Below are 19,243 nucleotides of genomic sequence, written 5' to 3'. Positions count from 1 at the left end.
CTTAAATATTTAATATAATAGTGTATAGTTTCAACAACTGTACCAAAAGCAGCACCATGTAGGCCCGATACGTTGTCAGTCTGTATTGGTGTTATACATTATCTGTAAAAGACCTTTAACGCTGAAGAATTTGTCTGAGTAAAACACAATAGTGGTCACCTCTTGTTCATTAATGACCCTGAATGAGGTGGCGGTGGTGAACGATTGGACCACGGACCCCTGATAAAGATAGACCATCATCTGTTCTCAACCTAATTGTGAGTGCGGCAAATATATCTACTCTACATTTGTGCCCTGCTTAATGCTCGGAACGGACAGGTGAATCACAAAATAAAACAGGTGTAATGAGGTACATCAATTCAATATTAACCATAACCAGATGCATATTCCACAATCCTCTTTTTTTATCTAACATTAAAAAAAAATGTAATGCATACCAAGACATACAAACCGTGCCCTACAACCACTCCAAGTGGTTTTACAAAGTATAAATGGGGGAGGGAGGAGAATTAGAGAAATCATAAGTGGATGGGGGAGGGGATCCATTTCCACGTTACAATCATTCAGTCTTTTTGAGAGAAGCCAACAAAAAGTGTATAAATGAGATCACAACATACATTTTCAACATGCCAGTGTCAGTCAGTATATGCATCTGCCAGGTATTGGGATAGTTTAGTTCACAGTAGATCACCCATGGTTTCCATATCCTCAGATAACCATTAAGCCTGTACTACAGTAAGCTAGTGACCTTTACCATGATCATTATACAGTTTATTTTGTTTTTGACAAAGTTGATTGTCAGGGGGGTCTATCTGTTTCCACTGACCCGCTATCGTGGATTTAGCAGCTGATAAGATGTGCGTTATCAGTGTTTGTAGGTTTCTATCCAGGTCCTCTGTGGGCATTTGTATTAGCAACAATTCCATATTCCAGGATGGGTTCAGTCCCGTGACCTGTTTAATTCGCCTTTTAGTTTGCCCCCGGAATACAGAGATCTTGGGGCAGGTCTACTAAACTCTATACTGTATGTATAAACGTGCCATTTTGGCCGCATTTAGGATTCTTCATTTTTAAGGCAATAATAGATTTTAAGGGAGCAGGTGTGTGTATGTATATATATACATATATATATATATGTGTGTGAGAGTATAGGGATATATAGCAGTGTGTGTGTTGTGTGTTTTCGTGACCACCACAGTCCCAGCCCTGAAAAGCTCAGTAATAGTCTTCACTTTCTTCAGATAAAAAAAAAATTTTACATTCAAGCCCAACATGTCCTAGATGTATATAGTCCGAAGCAGAAAAGAGAGTAAGTATACAATTACAAGTAAAACTGCATATTTAGCAGCTTGCAAATTTTGATGAAGACTAAAATGCAAAATAAAAAAAAATAATAATAATAATGTCTGAAATACAGGCGACACTTTTACCTATATAGAATAAATTGATTTACTTAATTTTTATAATCTGTATTCTGTTCACTGGTATTTAATTTTCCTATTTAGAGAGGCTTTTAAAAGCATGCTATGAGTCACATCGCCTTGGAAACAAGAAGAATGAGCACACTGTGTTCTTTGCCTCCGTTTCACGTGTTGAGATTGGCCTCATACACTTGCACTGCTGTTTTTAAAAACTCGTGGCGTGCGCAAAAAAAAAAAATTTAAATAATTACAAGTCTTTAAATAAAATATTAAAAAAACATGGGCAGTTTCACAGAAATAACACCCCTAATCAGATGTGGATTCCCTCTCTCTAAGAATGAATGAGTCCGAAACAAAATAAAGGTCTGTGACATCATCCCACAGGTGAGAAAATTAAAATGGCAGTGTGTTGGACACATCGTAAGAAGAAATTACCATTGTTGGACAGAGATGGGATTCAACTGGATTCCAAGAGAGATTAAAAGACCAAGACGACGACCAAAAGTAAGATGGGAGGATGAAATCAGAAACTGAGCTGGAGCAATGTGGAGGAGAGGCTGCAACCACATTACCTGGGAGATCCTTAGAGAGGTCTTCATCCAGCACTGGGGAGACGATGGAGAGATGGAGAGATGGGGACATGGAGAGATGGGGACATGGAGAGATGGGGACATGGAGAGATGGGGACATGGAGAGATGGGGACATGGAGAGATGGGGACATGGAGAGATGGGGACATGGAGAGATGGGGACATGGAGAGATGGGGACATGGAGAGATGGGGGCATGGAGAGATGGGGGCATGGAGAGATGGGGGCATGGAGAGATGGGGGCATGGAGAGATGGGGGCATGGAGAGATGGGGGCATGGAGAGATGGGGGCATGGAGAGATGGGGGCATGGAGAGATGGGGGCATGGAGAGATGGGGGCATGGAGAGATGGGGGCATGGAGAGATGGGGGCATGGAGAGATGGGGGCATGGAGAGATGGGGGCATGGAGAGATGGGGGCATGGAGAGATGGGGGCATGGAGAGATGGGGGCATGGAGAGATGGGGGCATGGAGAGATGGGGGCATGGAGAGATGGGGGCATGGAGAGATGGGGGCATGGAGAGATGGGGGCATGGAGAGATGGGCGCATGGAGAGATGGGCGCATGGAGAGATGGGCGCATGGAGAGATGGGCGCATGGAGAGATGGGCGCATGGAGAGATGGGGGCATGGAGAGATGGGGGCATGGAGAGATGGGGACATGGAGAGATGGGGGCATGGAGAGATGGGCGCATGGAGAGATGGGCGCATGGAGAGATGGGCACATGGAGAGATGAGCACATGGAGAGATGGGCACATGGAGAGATGGGCACATGGAGAGATGGGCACATGGAGAGATGGGCACATGGAGAGATGGGGACATGGAGACATGGGCACATGGAGAGATATACACACAAACACAGAGTAAATTAGTACTTCAGTATAAGGTGATATCAATTGTTAGTCCAAATAAAAAAGGTATTGCCTTATACTGAAGCACTCATTCACTATCACTATCGCAACTGGACTAACACGGCTATTTCTACTTTATATACACAGTGTTCTGAGTGGATTGTGGCTTTAAAATGTAAAGTACTTTTACTTGAATGGCAACAAGAACTAAATTACTGTTGCAAACAATTAATTGTTGGATGAATGTGCAAAACATTTTAAACCAACGGTGGAGGCATGAATTATTTTTTATTGTTCTATAACTTACATTTTGGAGTCAGTGTTGTGCAAAAGGAGAGCTACGGGCATAAATGAACACAGTGTAGGAAAGGAGTCTGTGGCAAAAAGGTTTTACTGTAAATCCGAGCAATGAAGCTTGAAGACCAAATAATGCACAGAATGTAACAGTACATTTATATACAATAGGTGGAGAGGCTGCTGCTGAAATATACTTTAGATTGATCACTTATCCCTTGTTAAACTGTCTTGTATTACCTCTGTCTAAAAGTAATAAAGCAGTGTTACCTCAATCCACTACCCAAGCCAGTCCAGCCCGGCTACCTGTTGGGAGCAACCCAGCAATCTAACAACATGGGCGCTTACATGTGTGCCGGAGAACACATCGACTATTCCTAAACTCCGTCTGGTTGGGGTTACCCGAGAGTGATTATGCAATATCAAATGAAAGACGGGGCTAATTTATCCATGTTTCCCAGCTACAGAAGTGGAGTAAATTAACAGCACAAAGTTTGACAAGGAAAAAATATTCCCAGCAAAACCAATTCTCCTTTGTTATATCTGGTGCTGCAGTTTTGCATTGGTCTTGTAGCCTGGAGACTTTGAAAAGACCCCAGTAGGGTTGAATTATACTTGCAAACACGCAATTCATGCAAGTAAACCTATTCAAATCAGCAGTCCGCACTGAACCATTTTATACCGCATTTTATTCATTTATATGTCCTTATTTTAACAGTTCTCTTCTTGACCTATCCAATGCTGTTTTAATTTAACCCTTTGAGTGCCAGAGGGCCTGTGGCACATGGCGATCATGAGATCGTAGCGTCACTGATGACAGGAATGGAAGAGGCGTCTGCAGTTCAGGCAATATCCTGCATGTGTGTATTTTTTAATAAATCAGTTCTGTAGTAAGAAAAAATACTTTTAGCATTTTCTGTTTTAAAAAAAAAAACAACTTTGAAAGATCAATTTTCTTGTATTCTATTTTAACAAGCATGATTGTTCCTATAGCAACGATTTACATTCCCCATATTTAAAGATGTCGCCAAACTTTGCCGATCAATAGACGGAGAACGAATTAACCGGCAGCTATGCAGTTCTTTAGGTAATTAGAGATTGCCCACATGAAACTATTGAAGTAAAAAAATAAATTAAAAAACAAAAAAAAAACTGCAGCTTTAAGTGTCCGGGAGTTTAAAAGGAGCTCTCCCCAGAGTCCAGTGCAGTCTAAAGGTTACGTCACAAGCCATTATTATTTTTGTTTAAAGAGCAGGACATGCGCAGGTAACATTATATGACAAACTCATACAGGCTTCCAGGGGAACTGCTGCTTTAAGCCGGAGCCCATTGACTGAAGGACCCAGCCAGCCTGCTGACATCCGGTCCCGCCGTCGGACGCGACCACGGGAGCTGTACTGGTGAGAGGAAGATCACCGGACGATCAGGCTGATGCTGGGCTGTTTTAAAGCTGTATCGTGAGTGTTATTTTGACTTTGTTTCTGTACCTAATAAATTCTATTTTGCTTACTCACCGAGTTCGGCCCTTTTATTCTTATTTGGGCTCCCGGGAGAGAAGCAACTCACGTACTGCCTCCACCAGGAGGGTGAGAAAGTTATTGTTTTCAGCAGCATTCCGTAAAGGAAAGACTGCACATTAGACTCTGCTAACCAGCCTCACTATCCCCCTTTTTACCTCTGACCAACAACAGGCTATATAAACACACCCCGTTAGTCATCCACATATAGAAAATATCACACAATTTCATTTAAATTTTATTTAAGGATTTTTTAAGCTATTTTTAAGCTAGTTTAAAATATATTTTTTCATACAATTTTATTTTTATTTTCATTTTTAATTACCAAGGTTTTTTTAATTCCAAAGCTATTTTAGAATATATTTTTTCATACATTTTTATTCCAAAGTTCTTTTGGCTGTATTGTACCGTTCGGTTACAAAATCACTAATACCATGTTCCATATCTTCTTATCCTCTTATCTCTACGTTTGAGCAAAATCCCGTGCGCTGACCAACCCTCCACCTCCACAGTACCTACCAGAAAGATTCACATTGAAGATAACTGAGCTAATAAAATGTCAATTTGAGGCTTTTACGGCATAAGTTTTCGGTTTGCTTGGCGAGCGAGGGCTCATGAACACACCACTAATTATCAGCTTATTCTTGTTCGCTCCCCACCCTCCGAGTAAAATGGCTATACCAGCTATCCTGAGTGTGATTACATGCTTACATCTGTCAAAAGACCAAGAAACATAATTGGAACACTTAGGTAATTACCATAAAACCCTTAAATAAAAAATAAAAAAAAGACAACGCAACCAGTTTTTCTTCTTTAGTTACAAGTGTGAGATAAATCTGTGGCTACCAGTCATCTATCTGGGGACATCATGTAGCAAGCAAGGTGTTTTTCAGGGACAGAACAGCATGTACCCTTTAAATCGCAAGAGCAGCAAATCACAGGACATGATAAAACATGCGCAGGGGCACAAACAATGGCAGCACACCTGAATTTCACAGCATCATTTGTTAACAAGCAAAATTCTTTGCAGATTCCTTGATGAAACAGATTATGAATAGTGCAGATACAGGTGATATATTGCATCACAATTGACCCTTTATTACATGATCCCAGGAACAAATGGGTTCTGAAGTACTAGCCTGTATAGTTAACCAGCCCCCCCCCTCTCTTCCCTTAACTTTATTGCTTCTCTAACCGATTGCCGGATGGGCCGCGGGCCCAGAGTGCCACGACCGCTCTGACCACCTGACCGCTTGCAACGGTCACTGATGACGGAACAGAAGGAGTCCATCGCCCTTCCATTCGGAGCGCAGGACACAATCTGTCCTAGTAGAACAAGCAGGATTTGGAGGCTTAGCTACTACATCACGGGTCCTCCCGAGTGCCAGACCCCATGATGCAGTAGCTACATCCTGGAGCATGCAAAGGGTTAAGAGAAGTGAGAGACAAGGATAAAAACACTTGATTGACAAACTTCCCCATTCAGAGGCCCCTAAGAAATTAAACTGGGCGGCTACATGGGATTGCATCTTTAAAGCACTAGGATGAGGGTGAACGAAGGACATTGGCAAATTCAATAGGTGTCATTTTAACAATTAAAATGGACTAGTACTGGTAAACATCTCTTTGGCAAAGAAATGCTCTGGAAGGTTATAAATCTGTATCTATTGCCTTACTGTTATGATTATCAAAGTTCAAAATTACATGGTAATTGTTGCTTGTTCATAGTTTGTATAGTAATTATGACGCTGCCATTAGTCAGATACAAAGAATTAGCTCGGGTGCATGAATTGAGCAGACCCGGAAAAAAGGAAGATATATTTATTTTCCACGATATAAATAAGTAAAACTGTAATATTAAGTGTGATAAAATCTTCCTAAGGAAGTTCAATAAACGGATACTTCATTTAAAAAACACTTTGGCCCTGCAGTGGGCAGATCCCACACAACATTAACATGGTTGATCTGGTAATTATCTTTTTAGAGAAGCTGTTCTAAAGATGCAGTAGCCCCTGTTCAAATTCCTCCCCACCCCATCGTTTTTGATGGGAGGGAAGGAGGGGGAATGAGGGGGTCCCCAGGACTGAGCCGTGTTAATTTCAGCGACGAGACTGTTTCCCGAGATACTAACCTGTAATGGTATTAGCTGCACTACCATCCTCTCCAGGGGAAGCAATCATTTAAAATGCCTGGTGTTACATGGGCCAATGAAGCATTGACGTCATCCGTTGCAACTTCCTACTAGCCTACGTAACTCGGGAGATATACACGACCAGGAAGTACCGGCACGACCTTCCCTAGCATGAGTGCCGGGAGCTGAAATGAACATGGGCCGGCTGCTGCTAAGTATATTTTATCTCCTGTGAAGAGGTTTTATGGGCCTGAAAGTGGATCGAGATGAAGGCAGTAGGGATAACGGCTGTCTGTAAGCAGCCAGAATGTTGGTTATGGCATAATAAAAGTAATACTTTGCATAAAATCTTCTTTTCTACATATACAGTAACTTTACAGTGCAACATGCACATCTTCTGACTGGCTGATATTTCTCTTTGCATATGAACGCAGGCTGTGCTGGAAAGCTGTGTGATACGGCTGCATACGCTTATACGGCTCCATGTTAAAATGAACATGAAGGTAACACTGTGTGCATTTGCATGTCATTTCCCAGAATCCCTGGCAGCAGTGGAAGCACTGTATGCTAAGGCTGCGGTCCCAGTACAGCCTGTGCGCACGGCGAGGCGTGCACTGTGCGTGTAAGCACCGCCACGCAGAAGGTGCAGCCGCACCGTGCTGCAGGGTTTTTCCCAACTCAATAAAATTGAGTTTAATCCTAGCGACGGAGGCATGGCCACGCCCCCACCGGCGGTTCACCCAATGAGGGCGAACCAGCCGCATGACATAATGGCCACGCCCCGCAAATCCCCGACCACGCCCCCTCCCGTCGCAAGTTTCTCCTCTCCGCACAGACCGCAGATAGTGCTGTGACACGCACCGCCCCCCCTGCAGTGCGCGCGTGTCACAGACATTACTGGGACCGCAGCCGAAACAGGTAATGGGGAAAGGCAGCGTGCAGACCTATCTGAGACTGTGCTCACAAGTGTTTTATTTTCTGTACGGTGGAGAGTTGTCAATTTTTTACCCACCATAACTTATTTAACATAAAATGCTACTTGTAAAACATTCTTTCAAATTATTTTTCTTGTGGTTGCTGAGATTTCTTTTTAAAATGCCGGGGGGGGGGGGTTTATGCGAATCAGCATTTTCACTTTATAGCAGCTCCAATGTATGCAGGTAAATGCGACTGCACTCGCAACCCAAAAAGTGTTAAACTTTTATACCACTTCAAACAGTTTGTGTTATTAAAGGCAGGAAGTAAAAGCTGTATTGCACTACAATTACACCAACTAAACTGCAAGCCATCCATAATGACCCCAATGTAACTAGACACTAGGTACTTGTAAAATAAGACCCCCATGCGGGAAGCTTTTACTAATTGCAGTTTTAGGAACATATTGTCCTCCCATGAGCAGAATTACAAATGTATACTAAACTAGGAAGTTGTCTTCCCTGATAGTGGTTAAAGTAGCTTCTAAAAAGTACAGTTATTGTGACAGTTCAAAAAAAAAAATCACATTTATAAGACTTTGGCAGCAAAGTTTCTTGGATTGTATTGTATTTTAGAAAGATACAAGTAAAATGTATGCTGTACAAATAGAAAGTGGGCAGCTTTCTAAAATAAATCCCTTTCTTTAAAAACCAAAGCGGAACAGTGAGACTGTACATAACAAAAAGTAGGGGCTGCAAAATGTAAAAAAATAGTGGTACTCGGAGTGGCAAAATATATATATTTTTTTTAGTGGTATCACATTTTTACCAATGTTCTTATACATCTAGTGTACTAGATAGGGTGGCCAGGTGTATTGTCCAAAAATACTGGACACAATGGTGAACGGTGCGACGCGTGCGAGAATCGTTGGTGAGGAAGAATGTTATTTATAAATGACCTGCCTGTTACGTAATTTTTTCTAAATTTCACTCCAAGTATTTACCAATTTGCACCAATTTATATTCCGTTTCGTAAAAAGTCTGGGAAGGGGTCTTGGGAGGGAGCGCCCTTCCGAGTATTTTTCTAGGAAATAGAATATGAAATTGTGCAAATTGATGAAAATTGGTGCATGCTTGAAGTGAAATTTAGAACAAATTACATAGTGGTCAGATCATTTATAAATAACTTACCTGCAGTCATACTGTACATGGCGAGCAATACTAATCTTAATGCTCCTCCCACAAATTCCAAGACTGTTGCACCCCTCCTCATCCTCTCTCTCTCCCCTTATCTCACCCCCCTCCCTCTCGTCCTCTCACCCCTCCCTCTCGTCCCCCCTCCTCTCACCCCACCTCCCTCTCATCCTCTCTCGCCCCACCTCCCTCTCATCCTCTCTCGCCCCACCTCCCTCTCATCCTCTCTCGCCCCACCTCCCTCTCATCCTCTCTCTCCCCACCTCCCTCTCATCCTCTCTCGCCCCACCTCCCTCTCATCCTCTCTCGCCCCACCTCCCTCTCATCCTCTCTCGCCCCACCTCCCTTCATCCTCTCTCGCCCCACCTCCCTTCATCCTCTCTCGCCCCACCTCCCTTCATCCTCTCTCGCCCCCCCTCTTCCCTTCATCCTTTCACCCCCCCTCTTCCCTTCATCCTCTCACCACCCCTCTTCCCTTCATCGTCTGACCCCCTGCCTCCCTTCACCCTCTCACCACCCCCCGCCTCCCTTCACCCTCTCACCACCCCCCCCTCCCTTCATCCTCTCACCCCCCCCGCCTCCCTTCATCCTCTCACTCCCCCGCCTCCCATCACCCTCTCACCACCCCCCCCGCCTCCCTTCATCCTCTCACCCCCCCGCCTCCCTTCATCCCCTCTCCCTGTCATTCCCATCCCCTCTCCCTGTCATTCCCATCCCCTCTCCCTGTCATTCCCATCCCCTCTCCCTGTCATTCCCATCCCCTCTCCCTGTCATTATCAGCCCCAAAAGACAGCCAGAGAAAACACACACACACACACACACCAGTACAAATATACACACACACCAAGACAAAACAGAACAAATACAGGCAGGACACACAGAGGCAGGACACACAGAGGCAGGACACACAGAGGCAGGACACACAGAGGCAGGACACACAGAGGCAGGACACACAGAGGCAGGACACACAGAGGCAGGACACACAGAGGCAGGACACACAGAGGCAGGACACACACAGGCAGGACACACACAGGCAGGACACACACAGGCAGGACACACACAGGCAGGACACAGCCTCACCTCTCTCTGCTCCATGCTTCTCCTCCGCTCTTTGGCCCCACTCCCAGGCTCCTGCCACATCCATCCTGATTGGCTGCATTACACAGCAGCAGCCAATCAGGATGGAGGAAGCTGTCCAGCACTTCAATACAGTTACTAATCCAATCTTGCTCCCACTGGTGCTCAATCCTGCTACTGAACCTAGTTTAGCAAATCTGGATCCTCGTAAAGCGAAATGGAACGTTTCGCTGCGCCCATTTAGCCACTCCCAAAACGCTGCCGGCGGACACTTCGCCACAAGACATATAGCCGCGGGACAATTCGGTGCGATGTCCTGTCCGCCCCCAAACTGACTTTGATCTGTCGCTCTGACAACTGCATGTTTAAATGTCCCACGTGGGACCACTACACTGCCTACACAAGCAGCTCTGATGCGCCATCTTTAAATATGTCCGTCTGGATATTTAAAGATGGCGTGTCGGAGCGGACTGTCTAGGCAGTGTAGCAGTCTCGTGCGGGACATTTAGTCATACCGTAGCCAGAGCTGGCGGTCGGCTACAGGAGCGTACATTACGGCGAAACGTTCTAGACCATCATAAGTACATATAGTACATGGATAGAGGAGGCACACAGGTGCGGTTGCAAAAAAAGAGCTTGCTCTGTAGTTATTCTATGACAATAGCTGGAGCAGGTAGTAATAATAAAAATAATAACTTTCATATAGGGCTTTTCTCCCAATGGGACGCAAAGCGCTTTAAAATTACAGTCCCTGCTCGGGTGAGTTTACAATGTATTTGTTTGGTGTGTGAGGCCCAGGGAGACTAAGTCACTGGCCCAAGGAGCTGACACTGGGAATTGAACCAGGCTACCCCGGCCTGTGTTCCCGGCGGCTCCCTCGGGACAAAACCCCTTCCTTAGACATGCCAATGCCCAAATGGAATGTAGGCAATAAAAGGGGGTACGTTTGAGGGAGAGACCCCGAATACGAACCTCACACATTTTGTATAAAAACATTTCTTAGCATGGCTACAATAAAACTGAAAACATCTGAGAAAATCTCTGCACCAAAGCAATCTTCTAAACACAGGCAAGCAGGGGGGCAATATTTTATCCCCATGCTGTGCAAAAATCAGGGTCGTTTTCCAGGCAATACTTAATGTCCTGCAACTAACAGCTTCGTTGGTAAGCAATAAGACAGTATATAAAACAGAAATCTGTAGATAAACTGTAAAAATGAGATTTTACGTTGTCTAATATGTAAAAAATAAAGATAAAATAACAAGTAGAAATAACTGCGCAGACTTGCACGGTAGATGGTCTTTCACCATGATGGGTTTATACAGTGTAGCAGCATATCAGAGAATTTTTATTCATTGCATGAAAATATCAATATCCATAAACAAGTGTAAGCCAGAGCTGTCCCATATAATACCCAAAGTAAAGGGGTAGCTTTCAAAAATAGTACTGTATTTCTTCTCAATTATTTCCCCATACAACAGTGTAACATTGTGCTGTGTGCTTCTTAATTCTATACGAACTATTAAAAAAAAGTGCAGCTTTATAAAGATTTCGAAATACTGCTTGTGTCATAGAAGGGGGGGAAAGTACATAAGTGGGGAATTATTCATTTTAAAATAAAAGTGTGGTGCAGGTTATACGACTCATTTATAGTGCTACACATTGAGGAAAAAAAATATTTTTTATTTTTGTTTAAATAAGTCTTTGGAAACAGACATACATACATACATACATACATACATACATACATACATACATACATACATCTCCAATATGCCACAAACTCTTTATACCAACTGTACTTTTCATTTAGTCTGTAACCTCTAGTGAATAACAAAAAGAGGTGCTCAGCACAATGGGAAAAGTACAATGATTCATTAAATCTACTAGCAATAAAATGACATGTCAGACAAGCTAAGGGATGACCCCAAGAATAGGAAGTCTTCTCAGACAAGCATTTGTATGTATGCATGTCTTTATTTATGTAGCGCCATTAATATACATAGCGCTTCACAGTAGTAATACATGTGACAATCATAAATAAAATACAGTAATACAAATAACAGATCATGGGAAAAAGTGCTTCAGACTTAAAAATTAACATTTAGGAAGAGGAGTCCCTGCTCCAAAGAGCTTACAATCTTACATTTAAAAGGTGTTCTTTATTAAGCTTTACAAATATAAACAATACAGTATGTACCAGCACCTCATAACAAGAATACTTAACCTATTTAATAAAGAACAATTTAACCAATTGACTCCCTTACCTGTATTTTGTCCCCATCACAAAATGAATCGGCAGGGGGGTGTGAAGTGGGAATTTCTGTTTAAATACAGTAAGTGGAAAGCGGATGAAGCCGTTTCCTCTGAATGCAGCAAAAGCTGCGAGGCTTGCGCTGTAGAGAGATGGTGCAGTTCTAATAAAACACCAGCTCTCCATGCTGGCATGTCTGAGCGTGGCTAGAGCCACCAGTTATACTGCTAAAATAAATAAGGGAGACCCTCACCGGCAAACGACGTCACCTTGGGCCCCAGCCATCTATCAAATGCAACATTTACCTGCCTAGATTTCTTTATACTGTTTCTTCTTTTGGAGGGAGAAAAAAAAAGTAAGGATGTCAGATAAACTGAATATTAAATAGTTTAAGTATTTTGACTATCAGTTTTTTCTTTAAAGTCTTGTAGGTACTGATGCTTTGTATGAACATTTTCAGGCAATAACTAAAGTAATAAACACACACTATATATACATAGTAATTTATATAGTGCCAACAATATATGCTGTGCTTTACAAAATAGTAATTATAATACAGTAGTATATATATATATATATATATATATATATATATATATATATATATATATATATATTTCTATATATACATATCTCTCAAGTTCATAAAACATACAATCCAACGAAAGAAATAGGAATACTGTACTTGCCTCAAAATCCTTAAAACGTAACTGTATACATATCCTGTAGTCCATGTATCTAGCTGCCTCGCAGAATACATTGCACAGCAAGTCCTACACTGAGACCGTTTGCAGCCTGTGCAAGGTGCATCATTAAACCAGGGACCAAAAATGACACAGATGTGACTTCAACCTCCCATGCTTATTCTCCCAATAAAAGCACAGCCAATGCGCAAGATATCAATAAATCAATAAGCAAACAATACCTGTTCAGACTGGAAGCATTCAATGGGATAGGTTGTCTGCCCACCTCACCTTCCGGCAGTAATATTAAACACCCATGCACTAGTCAGGAACACATACAGCAAGGCTCATTAACACAATGCCAGCCATAGAGAATGATACGCTCACAGAACACCCAGGCACTGCTGGTCTCAATGCCACAACTGAAGGTTTCAACCCCCTTCCTCCCGGATACTCATTCCTGTTGCTAGATCTTGACTGAATTAGAGGTATAATCAGAGCCCAGGGTTAACCCCTTTGATGCCAGAAGAGCTAGAAACACATTGCTCGACTGCATTACAAGCCCTCCTGTCAACAAAGGCTTTCAAAGTGCAACCCCCACACTTAACACACAGTATACTGCAGTTGCAATAAAAGGAGAGCACGTGACCATGCAATATAGCTTCTCTACTACTGTAGTGGTGGTTTCCTTATCTAAACTGCATTTAATAATGTTGCCCTCTAGAAAGCGCAACTGCAAAGTAAAATAAATAAATAATAGCAGATAGAATTAAATACTGTTTCTATAGCTCAAACCAAGCCAAGCATGTGTGCGCGCATAAGTGTGTGTGAGTATACTTATGTGTACGTGTGTGTCTGTATATAAATGTGTGTGTGTGTCAGTATACTTACGTGTACACGTGTGTCTGTATATAAACGTGTGTGTAAACATGTGTGTGTGTGTGTACACATGTACGTACACGTGTGTCTGTATATAAACGTGTGTGTAAACGTGTGTGTGTGTGTGTACACATGTACGTACACGTGTGTGTATGTGTACGTATGTGTACACGTGTGTGAACAGTCAGGAGGGAATTGTTAGGTCGGTCTTTTTTTAGGAATAAGTACTGTCATAACCTCTGTAGGAATACACCAAGAGTACCACTATTTTATTTACAGTTTCATTTTTTGTTAAAGAAAATTGGATGTATTACAGTGTTTTCTGAAATCCCTCGGTCACCGAGGGGTGGATCAGACATGTGGGGGTGTAAGTGTAAATGTTTCAGTTCTGATAGAACTGGCCAGTTTTAGGACCAGTAAAAGGGATAGAGCTGGATTAACTGTACATGATGGGGCCCTCAGCTCCTACATTCTACACCTTACAGCAGGGGGCTCAACTCCAGCCCTAAAATCCCCCAAAACAGGTCAGGTTTTAAGGATATCCAAGCTTCAGCACAGGTGGCTCAATCTTCAACTGAGCCACTGATTTGAGCCACCTGAGCTGAAGCAGGGATATCCTTAAAACCTGACTTGTTGAGGGGGGCTTGAGGACCGACGTTGAGCACCCCTGCCTTACAGCGTATGTTAGCCAGGGCAAAATGTTGTGTGCAAAGAGAGAAGAGCTGTAAATCTAAAAGCTGCTTATGAGAAAAGTGTTTTATGTTAGAGTGCTATTAGAAAGGAGTGTGCAATAAATCAGTGTTTGTGACAATTTAGTGCAACATAACAGAGCTGTGAATGAGACTGGAGTGCTGTATGTCAGAGTGCATTATACCTGTGCTATTTAAAACATAAGGGCTGTGAATACTGGATTGCCGTTTCTCAGACTGCAGTATGTCAGGGCACAGAATAAAGCAGCGTCCATATTATGCGTGTGCCAACATAAGACAGTACCTCTATGAGGCAGGACATAGAACGCGCGGACAAAAGACCGTACCTCTATGAGGCAGGGCATAGAGCGCACGATTCTCGGCACACATACAAATTTGTGTTTGTCGTGCGACGGCCGGGTCACGTGCGCGGTTCAGCCAATGAGGGCGAAGCGCTCATGTGATGTCACGGCCACGCCTCTGTCACTGCTGATCACAGATCGCCTGACCGACATGCGTGCGCGTGCCTTAATGAGGACGGCCATAGAGCGCGTGTACGACCGTGCAGCCGATTTTTCCATGCGACGGCCGTGTCACGTGAGCGGTTCAGCCAATGAAGGCGAACCACTCACGTGACGTCGCGGCCACGCCTCTGTATCGAATCTCCTCCAGATCCCTAAGAGTGCAGTGACATCACATTGCTGCAGGTCTGAGTGCAGTAAAAGGGTTACGAGACACATCCAAACGGAAGAGAATACAAAAAAAAAGGACATATAGATACATATATTTGAGATATTTAAGGGTGCTAGTGTCCATACTGATGCAGCGGCCGTTATTCGAACACTTCACGTGTCATGTACATCGGAATCCCGATTTGAACCCGCGGGATGAATTCCAGCCTTCCCGCACTAAGATGCAAGCGCGGCGAATGCAGAAAAACGAATTTTAGTGTTCTGGCTATTAAAAACATGAAATTGACACAGTAGCACAGTACTGTACACATTACAATTCATCCATTTTATTGCAAACGAATAAACAGAATCCATGAAATTCAAACAAAACATCCGCGATAAGTGCGGGTGCCTGGGGCGATTGGCCGCGTTCTTGCTGCGTGGGGAACAGCAGAGAACTCAAAATCGGCGCCGAAATGTGTTCGAATAACGGCCGCTGCATCAGTAGATGGGCCACACCAAATGAATCCAGAAAAACAGAACACCCCCGCAGGATGCGAGGGTCTCTGCACACCACTCGAGGACTCACGGTTCCTTCACACAGGATAAACAAAAAGTCAAAAAAATTCTACAAAAGTTTGCGTGTTCCCATGAAGTAAAAATGGGGATTTGAACAAAGAATTTACTCTTCATTTATCCTGTGTTAAGAAACCTACAGACCGTGAGTTCGAGTAGTGTGCCAAGTCCCCTGCAGCCTGCTCCTTTTTTCTGCAGTACTGTAAAAGGGTGCTGTGTGTGTGGTAAGTGCTGCATGTTTGAGTGTATAGGGAAAAATGCAGCGCACCAAGTGTATAGTGTGAAAAGCACTTACATACGTGACAAATATAAATAGTAATAATATTAAATAAGCACACAAATGAAATTGTGTCTAACAATGTGATGCAAATAGCACCTAAATATGTGAAACAATAGAGGACTAGCAAGTATAAAACGTATACAATACTGAAAGTGTTAATATAGTTCAAAATCAACCACTCTTTAAAATTGGATCAAGGAAATATGTAGAATGCCATGGGTCTGTTGCTGTTCAGAAATGGATGGCTCATCACAAAGCTAGAAAACAAACTAAAGAAAAGCGCACAATTCACAGTAGTATTTAAGAATAGAATCAACATTAAAAAAATGTATTGCACGTGAAAAACGATGAATAAAAACAAGCTTATCGTAAATAGACCATGCATGCGGTCTCTCCAAAGTTAGTAGAAGAGCTCTCGCGCATCAGCACCTGGTAAGGGCTAGCAATATCAGCCGTTGATTAGATCCGCATAATCAACAGCTGATATTGCTACACTTGACTTTAGGACAAATAAGCTCCGACCGGTTGTGCAGATCGTTACACTCAAATTATGGGGATGTCAAATGATGGGGATGTCAAAGTGTCAACCAAAGTATGAATTCAGCGCATTTCATGGCTAGGATTCCATGATGAAATGGCACCTAGCCATGAAACGCGTGGGATTTAAAGCATGGTTTACACCGACATCCCCATCATTTCATCACAAACGGTCAGAGTTTATTTGTCCTAAAGTAATAGGGCTGGCTTTTAGCCTAATACGGAACGCTCTCTGGACTCTTTCGGTACAGCCGACGGTGACGCCATAACTAATCGCTCTCGAGTGGGATCACGGGGCCAGAGGGAGAGCGAATGATATTCCCGGCTGCAGTCGAGATACATCACAGCATCTTCTATGGCTCTGGACATTGCGGATCAACGGCTGATATTGCTACACCTGAGCAGGTGATGCGCGGGGGCTCGTCTACTAACCTTGGAGAGGCCGCATACCTGGTCTGTGTATGATAAGCTTTTTGTACGTGCAATACTTCAATTTATACTGAATATATTCTTAAATACTACACTGCGAATTGTGTGCTCTCTTTTATGTTTTTACCCTATGTTTGAGGTAGTGTAAGAGTGCAGAGCTGGACGTCAGGGTGCAGTAAATCAGAATGCCGGGCACTGTATAGCGGGGTGCTGTATAGCAGGGTGCCAGAGCACTGTATAGCGGGGCGCTGTATAGCAGAGTGCTGTATGCTGTATAGCGGGGCGCTGGGCGCTGTATAGTAGGGTGCCGGGCGCTGTATAGAGGGGCGCTGTACAGCAGGGTGCCGGGGCGATGTACAGCAGGGTGCCGGGGCGCTGTATAGCAGGGTGCCGGGGCGCTGTATAGCGAGGTGCCGGGGCGCTGTATAGCGAGGTGCCGGGGCGCTGTATAGTAGGATGCCGGGCACTGTATAGCAGGCGCCGTACAGCAGGCTGCCGGGGCGCTGTATAGTGGGGCGGTGTATAGCGAGGTGCCGGGGCGCTGTACAGCAGAGCGCTGTATAAGAGCCTGGCACTATGAGCTACACACTGTACATGTCTCAGCACCTCGGTGGTGCTGCTCCTCCTGCCGACAGCGCTCACCTCACTGTCCGCACATCACTCCAGCCCGGGGAAGGTCGGCATTCCCCGGGGGCTCCTGGGGTTTAGGGCTCCGGTCTCCTCCTCTCCTGCCCGGTCTCCAGTCTCCCACCGCCGGTCTCCGGTCCCCTCCCCTACAACTTGAGAACAAAGTTACTCCCCGCCCGCTGCAGCTGAGCCCCTACAGCCTGGTCTCGCGAGACTTCCCCTGGCAAGATGGCGACAGGAGGGAGACGTGAGTGGGGCGGAGTTACCATAGCAACCGGCCCAGCTCTGCTGGGAGACATTGGGGATATCATTTCTTTTCCAGGTTATGAGCAATTACTGAGTCCAGCACATGCACAGATCCCTGCCAGCAACAACAATACTAGCATGAGAACTCACAGTACGAAAACATGCAGCATAACTCATTTTTACAGGGGGTGTTTGAACTCTAGGCAAATTATTATTTGCATTCACTTGTAAACAGCAAAGGGGGGTACAGGGGTGCCCCAGCTGGGAGCTCAGGGAGGTCTGAGGGTCATTTCTGGGATAAGAAACCATATTTGAATGGAGAGGTGCTGATTTATGTGAGATCACTTATTGTAAAAAATAGGGGAACGTGTAAGATTGGTGGGACAAAAATGTTTGTGCACCGCTGTAGTAAAGCATGCTGAGAAAATAACATAACCATCACATACACTGTGTACAAAATGAAACGGCGGTATATTAAACTGCAATAAGGCACCAATGCATGGATACTGATTTGGTTCTAATGTGGGCTAATAACCAACAGTAGAGTCCTTCTATACTACACAGGTAAATCTGTCAACGTTCAAGGATCCAAATGAGGTATACTAAATAATTATACATTTACAAGGAAGAAAAAATAAGATTTCAAACAAGTGAATGAGACCATTAATGTTAAAATGAATTGAGACAGCCTTTCAATGATTGGCCAATGGTTGATCAATCGCTATGTACGTATTGTTTTATTTATATAGCAACAACACTGTATGCAGGGCTTTATAAAGGTAAACACAGGACATCATTGACTCCTGAGGAAGCGACATACAGTCAAACGCGTTGAGTCCGGTGTTTGGAAGCAGCAGTATCCAGAGCAGAGGACCAGTGCTGGGAGAAAGTGCCATTGACGTTATCCGCCAGTACCGGATTTTGGAACCAGGAAGTGACGATTGCAGAAGCGGCAGAGGCTTGGAGTGGGTGAGAGCGCGACTCACCCAACTGCCGGGAGTCACGGAGGCACCTTTAATATCATTCAATGATTTTATTGACTACAGGGGTCTTGCTTTGTGATAAATCGTTTTCATAGTACCATCTGCACTATCCTGGTCTCTCTTCTTTTTCCTGGGCCCTGTTGAAACAAGCACACAGCCATCCACGTTTGCCACAGTTTTGGAACATGCCCTTATTATTCCTGCCATTTGTGTGTATAACCATTGGAGGTTATATTGCATCTACATAACTACCGTTTTCCGCAATACTGTTCTATGTCCATTTTCTCTTTATCCTTTGGTGATATGTCCCCCGCTCCCCTGCTTTTTTGGATGCAAAGTTGGAAACAATGGGGGGCAACAGGTAAATGACAACATAAGTTAAAGGGAGACCCTGCCCAGTAA

General features: G+C 43.9%; 1 protein-coding gene across 5 annotated transcripts in view; it reads right to left on the bottom strand.

Annotated features, from left to right (window-relative positions):
- The window catches only part of SIPA1L1 (signal induced proliferation associated 1 like 1), a 188,226-nt gene extending 170,421 nt beyond the window's left edge, over positions 1–17,805 (bottom strand). For 3 of the 5 annotated variants that reach the window (XM_075614215.1, XM_075614221.1, XM_075614218.1), the window contains exon 1: positions 17,628–17,805. The gene's annotated coding sequence lies outside the window, so the exon portion shown is untranslated. Of the gene's footprint in view, positions 1–12,254; positions 12,431–13,166; positions 13,501–17,627 lie in introns of those variants that run through there. The other 2 variants (XM_075614216.1, XM_075614217.1) reach the window with 2 other exon arrangements.
- Between the last annotated feature and the right edge of the window lie 1,438 nt (positions 17,806–19,243).

This window comes from Ascaphus truei, chromosome 9 (genome assembly GCF_040206685.1).
Source record: "Ascaphus truei isolate aAscTru1 chromosome 9, aAscTru1.hap1, whole genome shotgun sequence".
Lineage (NCBI taxonomy): Eukaryota > Metazoa > Chordata > Amphibia > Anura > Ascaphidae > Ascaphus > Ascaphus truei.
This window is presented reverse-complemented; position numbering and strand designations above follow the sequence as displayed.